A 9,213-nucleotide genomic window follows, 5' to 3' on the forward strand; every position below is an offset into this window, starting at 1 on the left:
ATGAGGACATTGAGTGGTTAAAAGGTAATTACCTAAAGACCCGTTCCTTTGAAGCGCGGATAAAAGTACTTATGAGTTTAAAAACAACAACAACAAAACGCTACTCATTACATGAGATAATTATATCCTCATGTTTATTCATTAGATATGGAGTCAAATTGCATGGGAACTTCATAATGATTGTATGTGAAAAAATAAAAAGTGTTTCAACCATGACTTGTCGTACTTACTCATGATGTGAAAAACAGATTATCTCCCCTGGATCACCTGGGAATATTCTTTTCACTTACCAAGTTGTTTCATTCTTTTTTCGAATAAAAACAAGTGAAGTGTGAATTAAAAATACTTTCATTTATTTATTACAAAACATTAAAAAATCATTGATCGGAAAATACCTTTTGGGAACAATAAATGACAAAATGACATCAGCACTAATCAAAATTGAATTTAATAATAAAACGACTAAAGAGAGAAAGTGAAATAAGTGAAAAATAGAAATAAGTGACAACTTTATAGTTCAAAGTCTTTGTGAATACAGCTCCACTGTTGTAGTTTTATATATCTTCTAAAGCCTTTAGTCTTTTAACACCTGGAATGCCATATTTTATTTTATTTTGAACATACATTTTATGAGGAGTAGGTGAACTTTTGACTCTCTTCTTTACATAACCCACTTCATGAAAGAAGGGTTTGGAACCTTTAATATTTTTAAAATTTTCTGAAATTGTTTGTACCAAATATGTGGATTTATGGTATCTCTTGCTGTCAAGATAACATAACGAATTAAGTCGATTACATTTGAATTGGTGACAGTTTGGCTATTGTCGTCAATAGTTTCGAGTTTTGAATTCCATGAGATACGATCGAGTTCACGTTGTTGTTTCACAGATTGCCACAAAGTCACTAGCTTCCCCATGGTAGCGCCTGACTTGACCTCGTGTAAGAGAGAGTCTAGCTGACTTGATTCTGTCTTCTCACGAGTTTGAAAATCATCCCTTTTGTTTTAAGTCGTATTTTTGGTGTCAAACCTACTATTCACAACATCTTCTGTGTCGTGACATGGTAGATGGTTACTTTCTACTTCAGTATCACTTGTAGGTGTGCTATAGATTGAAGGACTGGTGGCCCTCTTCTGTATCAGTCGTTGATAGGTCTCCCTTGAGAGTAGTATCATCGGTTTCGTCATCTGTAGTGAAGTCCTTAGATGGTTCGTCTTCCAAATACCTGACAAATGCGGATACACAGCGTGGTGTGATGTAGTGATGAGATGACAGTAGCTCTCTCTCTTCAACTTTCACGCCACTATCGCGCCACTTTCACGCCACTATCGCGCCACTTTCACGCCACTTTCACGCCCCTATCGCGACACTTTCGAGACAGAATAGTCACGCTATCTTGTGACAGTGGTGCTAAATGTACGGTACAATATATTGTATTACTTTTTTCCTTGACTGATTTTGAGTTACGTTTTCCATGGCATGCTACTCTGCATTATGTAAGATCATAGTGTAAAGCTTCTTTTCCTTTTGCCAATACCGATATCTATACTTTATTTAGACTTCAAATGTAAGGTGATATTGTGGTCATGACTCCAATCACAAATACTCGTACACACATTAGCTGAGGTGATTTTCACGGCAACAAATAAGATAGAACAGAATCAAACACTATCATGTGTCGGCCAAAATGACCGTCAGGAAACCTCATAACCAACTAATGTTTTGTGCATGTCTAGTATCCCATAATGTTTCGTGATAAGTTTCATTCTGAATATAATGTGAAATAGTCTGGACAAAATCGTTTGGTTATTAAAGATTTCCTATGGTAAACGAAGTCCTTCACAAATATTACGTCGTTAGGCATTTGTATTACACAGTTCTTGATGTGTGGACGACTATTTACATTGTAACAGAATACGCTTTTTATTGGAAACAAAATAAACAAAACCATTTCCATAATTTACTTCTTTTCCATTCCATTCTGAATATATCATAAGCATGTGTTAATGAATCATACTCATGAATCAGGTTAGAGCGTATCCACCAAAAACACATGCAAATGCAAGTCAGGTATTTGCAAGTCAAAGACATACATGTACAGTTACCACATTGAAATAACACAACTTTATACGAAGCTTCTGAAATAAACTTAGGGAAGAGCTGGTTTCGTGTTTTAGAGGAAGACACTAGAATATACATGTATGTATTTACATAGACTTATCAGGCTGATTATAACTAGATTTGATTGGGAAATTTTAATCAAATTTTTTTTTTCAAGTACATTTCATTAGAATTGATGAGAGAATGTAAATCTTCCATGAACTGCTATTTGAGCGTCTTCAGGATTTATAACATGGTGCCCCGATTTTGATTTCAGTGGGGGGCACGGGTGGCCCAGTCGTTTTAGGGGTTGCGATTCGCTGTGCATAGTTGCGAGCCAGAAACCTATGATTGTGGGTTCGAAACCCGGTTCGCCCAAATTAAGTTTCTAGGTTTGTCAGCACCATACCCATGCTCGTGGGGTTCACCAAAATGGTGAAAGTCTGAGACCTGCATCACTTTGGGCTTTCCTCCCACATTAAGCTGACACGCCGTGATATAACTGGATTACTGTTAAATGGGCAATTACCTTAAGCAATTCCCCGAGAGTTGTTGCCTTTGTTATTGTTTTTCCCCGTGAGTACCCGGATGATATAGCAGAGATCTAGACTAGTTTACGGTCTGTGCTGCGCCATTCGTAAGCGCAGTTGTCACTTTTATTGACAGTATAAGGGCGTATGGTCACATTTATCAACACAATGAAATACAGTTTTGGAAATAATAAGGAAATGTAGGTATCTTTGTGGGTAGCATCATTAATGGTGACGGTGTTTTGATAAATCACTTGCTTGGTAATTGTGTGATTTTCGTTTACACTATTTTGACTTGCAACACAAAGAAAATATTTCACCTGCCCATTGCTTATTTTATGGTGTTTATTTTTTTACAGTCAAAATGTGCAAACGTTTCACTTAGGAAATTTATTAAACGCCTAAATATTCAGTTATTTCACAAATTGACTGAAAAATATGCCCATCTGTATTATTATGATGACGAAATCCAAACATCTTTATGTTTAATATCATCACCAAGTGACTGAAAATGTAAGGATATTAAAAGTACATTTCTATATTGTTTGGATTCTAATCGCAGCATAATTAATCTATTGTGATGTTTTTAAGCCCTTTTGACAGTCTTAGTCATTTTTAGTCAATCTGTTAAATAAATGAACAGATTTTTCAGTCCATCGCCTGAAATATTTAGACATTCTATAAATTGCCTGAATGAATCATATTTTACACATTGACTGTAACATATACACGCATACAAAGGAAAAGACTTGTGAAAAACAACGTCTATCGCGCATCGAAGAACTTCTCAACCAAGACGTAGAGGAACAAGAATGATTCTGTTCAATGCTACAGCAAATGAATGAAAACAAAATGCAAATATCATAAATACAACCTACCAAAGTTATATGTATATTTTTAGTCAGCTGCCTTGTTCGAGGAATGCAACCGTAAATATTCACATAAAGGAACAATATTCCACACATCTGCAGCTGTACAAAGAAACTTAATGGATGTCACATGTCTCTGTAACAATCAAATATTTCAAAATATATTTATCGTTTCGGGATATTATAACCCGTGTTTGGTTTCTCAACTGATCACTTAGTTTGTTTCAGTTGTTTCACATAGGTGTCTGTGGTATTAGCTAAACCCTAAGTGGGCCCCGTCCTTAAATGGGCCCCAGCCAAAGACATGAGGGGAGATAACTCTCACGAGTATGCTGCTGGCTGGAAGCACATGGCTTCAGCCACACTCCTGTACACGGCTACACTTCCAGTGAATAAACACACTTAACAAACGAAGACATCTTTGTCATATCGCCACATGGTGTCAGAAGAAGGATTTTGTCATGGCAAGCTTTCAAATAACTCCTCCTGAGCAATTTGATTTCTCTAACACAGAGGGATGGACAAGATGGATCCGTCGATTCGAGCGGTATCGCATCACCTCCATGCTTGCTACAAAAGACCAAGAAACCCAAGTAAATCAGCTCATATACCTGATGGGAGCAGAAGCTGATGAGATTTTGCCGACTTTCACTCTCTCTGAAGAGGAACAGACGAGCTATACTATTGTCAAAGCTAAGTTTGATCAGTACTTTTCTGTTCGTCGAAATGACATATTTGAGCGAGCTAAATTTAACCAAATTTAACCTGAGATTCGTCTCGAACAAGGGTCTAACAATGAGTGTACCAACGAGAAGGAATATGCGTTCCTTGGTTCCATTAGTGCTGATAGTGAAAGCTCCGATCCATCACGGCCTTGGCTTGTAAATCTTGAGGTTAACTCACGACTAGTTCGTGACTCTAAGATTGACACGGGTGCTGACGTCACCGTCATTCCCTATGACCTTTATGTGTCTAAGCCTTTTCCAAAACTTCAGCAAAGTGGCAAGAGACTGTATGGTCCAGCTAACTCTAGTTTGTATGTTGTTGGAAAATTCATAGCAAAACTTAAAACTGTGTACGGTGATGTTGTGACTGAGCAGGACATATATGTCGCCAGAGGTCTTACTCGTTCTCTGCTGGGTAGACCCGCAATTCAAGCTCTCAACCTTGTCAGCCGCATTGATACCGTTGTTGGGGACAAATGGAAAGACATGTTTCCCAAACTTTTCACTGGGCTAGGAAAGATGGAAGGTGAATATGCTATCAAGCTCAAAGAGGATGCTAAGCCTTTCTCTATCTCAACACCCAGACGTGTGCCTCTACCTCTCATGAAGAAAGTGAAACAGGAGCTCCAATCAATGGAAAGCAGTGGTGTCATATCTAAAGTGGACTGTCCTACCGACTGGTGTGCTGGTATGGTGGTCGTCCCAAAATCTTCAGAGAAGGTCAGAATATGTGTTGATCTGACTAAATTGAACGAGTCTGTGAGGAGAGAATATCACCCTCTTCCTGCTGTGGATCACACACTAAGTCTGTTGAGTGGAGCTAAAGTGTTCACAAAACTAGACGCAAACTCTGGATTCCACCAGATTCCATTATCCACAGATTCCTCACTACTTACCTGTTTCATCACACCCTTTGGCCGGTATTGTTTTAACCGCCTACCTTTTGGCATCTCGTCAGCACCAGAACATTTTCAGAAAAGAATGCAACAGGTTCTGGAAGGTCTAGATGGAGTTGTGTGCCAGATGGACGATATCCTGATTCATGGTCAATGAATGAAAGCGAACATGATCAGCATGTAGCGGCAGCCTTGAGCAGATTGCGTGATGCAGGCATAACACTTAATCTGGAGAAGTGTCAGTTTTCAAAGAATAAAGTGAAGTTCCGTGGACACATAATTGACAGCACTGGCATTTATGCAGACCCAGACAAAATTCATGCTATTACCAGGATGAGCGAGCCACAGAAAGTCTCTGATATCAGGACATTTCTCGGTATGGTTAATCAGCTGGCAAAGTTTGTACGCAATCTTGCATCTAAAACACAACCTCTTCGCGAACTCCTTGTCAAGGACAGAGCTTGGGTCTGGGAAGAACCACAGCGTTCTGCGTTTCAGTCTATCAAGGACCAACTGACATCTGCTCCAGTACTCGGACATTATGATCCAAATGCGGAGACTTGTGTTTCAGCCGATGCTTCCTCATTTGGATTGGGGGCAGTGATCTGTCAGAAAGACGGCAGTGGAGTATATAAAGCAGTAGCCTACTGCTCTAGATCAATGACGGACACAGAAAGGCGCTACGCACAAGTGGAAAAAGAGGCGTTGGCAATTACCTGGGCTTGTGAACGTTTTCGTGACTACCTGCTAGGTAAACAGTTTCACATAAACACTGACCACAAACCACCTCTTTCTCTGTTGGGAAACAAGAGCTGGGACTAATTGCCACCTCGCATACAGCGATTCAAGATGCGCCTCATGGCCTATTCCTATACCATATCACATGTACCAGGGAAACAGCTTTGTTCAGCGGATGCACTCTCTAGAGCGCCGACGGATATTCCACTCTCAAGCCAAGAGTCTTGTCTTCTGAGGGACATAAATATCTATGTTGATTCTGTTCTTGCTACATTACCTGCAACAGATCAACGACTGGATGAGATATGTCTCAAACTACGTGAAGACCCGGTATGTGAACTCATAATGAAATACTGTACTGATGGATGGCCAAAATACACATCTCTGCCGGACTGTGCACGAAACTACTGGCCATATCAAGGGGATCTCACTGTAGTAGATGGGCTACTCATGATGGGAGTAAGACTGGTAATTCCAGCTTGCATGAGAATTGAAATTCTTGACATTTTGCATTCTTCTCACCAAGGTATTACTAAGTGCAGGGCGCGAGCAAATGAGTCAGTTTGGTGGCCAGGCATCAGCACACAGATAGAACATGTAGTTAGGGGTTGTCATACATGTGCGCGATTCCGACCAAACCCACCTGAACCTCTGAGATCTTCAGAAATTCCATCTCGCCCATGGAGTAAAGTGGGGACAGACCTATTTGAACTGGATTCCATACCATACTTACTTGTAGTGGACTACTACTCAAAGTATATTGAGATTGCAAAACTTGACAGTACTACCTCTGCAAGTGTGATAAACCATCTGAAATCTTTTTTCACAAGACACGGTATTCCGGACATTGTGATTTCGGACAACGGTCCACAGTACTCGTCCTATGTTTTTCAGAAGTTTTCTGAGACCTATTGCTTCACTCATATCACAAGTAGCCCGCGGTACCCACAAAGTAATGGTGAGGCAGAGAGAGCAGTTCAAACTGTGAAGCAACTTTTAAAGAAATCATCTGATCCTTACATGGCACTCCTCACCTATAGGAGTACACCGTTACAAAATGGATTCAGCCCTTCTCAGCTCTTGATGGGACGCAACTTGCGGACAACTCTCCCAGTTCATACATCTCAACTTCAGGCTAATCAACCATCTTCACAGGAAGTGAAGTCGTCGTTTACCAAAATCCAACAGCGTCAAAAATCGAACTATGACTCTCGTCACAGATCACGCATTCTTCCCCAGGTGAAGGAGGGAGATACAGTGCTTGTTAATGACAGTGGATTCATCAGAGAAGGTCAAATCCACAAGGAGGCTGAAACTCCAAGATCATTCTACATCAAGGCAGGTGATAGCATTCTGCGCAGGAATCGTAGACACCTCACTCCTGTGCCAGGAAAGCAGCCAACAAACACAGACGCCAGGTCACAGCCCTTGAATGTCTCGTCTGGTGTACCATCAAGTGTGCAGCGTGACATTCCACCTGATGTGACTCTGATCAGATCCGGAAGGGTTTCAGTTAAACCTGACAGACTTGATTTGTAGAAAAACGAATAGTAGTCAGTTAAGAAACATTATTGTTTCATGTTAGTCGTTAACAGTTCAGTAGATTTAAATCTACATTGTGTTTGATTTCAGTAAAAGACACTGAGGTTCAAATGTATGTTTACTCCAAAAAAATGGAAAGGACATTATTATTTGTGATGTATAGTTCAGCATCAACAGTTATTCTTTTATTACTAGTTTTAATGTTAGAGAACTCTCAACTTGCTTTTGTGCTTAACAAAGGGAGATGTGGTATTAGCTAAACCCTAAGTGGGCCCCGTCCTTAAATGGGCCCCAGCCAAAGACATGAGGGGAGATAACTCTCACGAGTATGCTGCTGGCTGGAAGCACATGGCTTCAGCCACACTCCTGTACACAGCTACACTTCCAGTGAATAAACACACTTAACAAACGAAGACATCTTTGTCATATCGCCACAGTGTCAAGTCTCAAAGGTCAGCTGAGAAAGCCCACGTGACAACTGTTTTCATAATGTCCACGGTTCTTTAAAAAAATCCATTGAGTTAGATAACAATCAGCAATCAATCAACGTTATATCGGCTTTGAAAGTATGTTGTTTTCACATCGGCACTTCACGCCCAGTTATTGGGGTATTCCGTCTGCTTTAGTAAACATACACATGTAAACGCTTACTTTTGACAAATCCACTGTGCAAAATAACAGTGATTATTCAATCAACGTAATTTCTGCTGATCCTTTGATGGCGAGGAATGATGTTGATCACTCCTCTTGCTGGGCCGAAACGTGCATATTATATGACATACATTTCACCTCACTTCACACCGGGATTCGGTTTAAACCTGGATTTGAATTGAATAAATACCCCAGACACACGAAATGCCTAATGGGAACCTTTATCAGGTAATCTGAGTGGTGCCTCCAGTAATTATACCTGTAATAAATTAACTGAGCATCAATTGAATGACGACAAATACACAAGTTTAGGGTTATACCAGAAAACATGGATGACAACTAGGGAGTAGTTTACCCACGCAATCGGAAATCCGAAAATGCTTTCACTGCAGGGATACGTTTCTTATTATAAACTATAATCACCAGGGGTATTTCCAAATAACGACATCCGATGAGCTTCATGAAGTGGTCTAATGGGTTCATTTTGTGACACGTGTACGTAGCAAAAGTGTCAGTTTAATGCTTTGCCTTAAATATATGCAATATTTATTATTAAAGCAATACACAGACTTCTTTCTTTAGATACGCATGTATGTGTTTAAAAGAACATCCTTGAAAGGGGCCCGGGGGAAATATTATCTGGGATGGTAGGAGGCAAGACGATTGTGTTGTATTATTTTCCACCTTACATGGAATTAACGTTTCACGAACGCCCGATACCATCACTATTTGATAGTGATTTATAAGTTTTATTTAGATTTATACAGTCGGAATGCTTTTAGCAGAGATTTTCTTTTGAATATGGAAAGGATTGTGTCGCCTTTATTATGAAACTGTAGCATATTAAATATTTCACTAACGTTGTTGGCGGGTGTTAGTGCAGTCAGTATAGACGCTTGAATTTCGAAATATACCATTTGAAGTTTGAATCCATCTGTCGACATATCCGATAACACACTCGCGAGTAATCAGAACCTCTCTTACTTTCTTAAACATATGTTCGAGCTCAAATTAATGAATTGAATTGTTTACAAATATCAAACGATGCTTGGAACCCATGTCGCCAATATCTTCTCTATCCAGGGAATATTTACCAGAAACAGTGTCAAAAGAAAACCTAATCACTCTATTGCGAAAAGCGTTTTTGTAAAACGATAGCCAAT

The sequence above is a fragment of the Haliotis cracherodii genome, unplaced genomic scaffold (genome assembly GCF_022045235.1).
Source record: "Haliotis cracherodii isolate W230 unplaced genomic scaffold, xgHalCrac1.p SCAF_2, whole genome shotgun sequence".
NCBI classification, from domain to species: Eukaryota; Metazoa; Mollusca; class Gastropoda; order Lepetellida; family Haliotidae; genus Haliotis; species Haliotis cracherodii.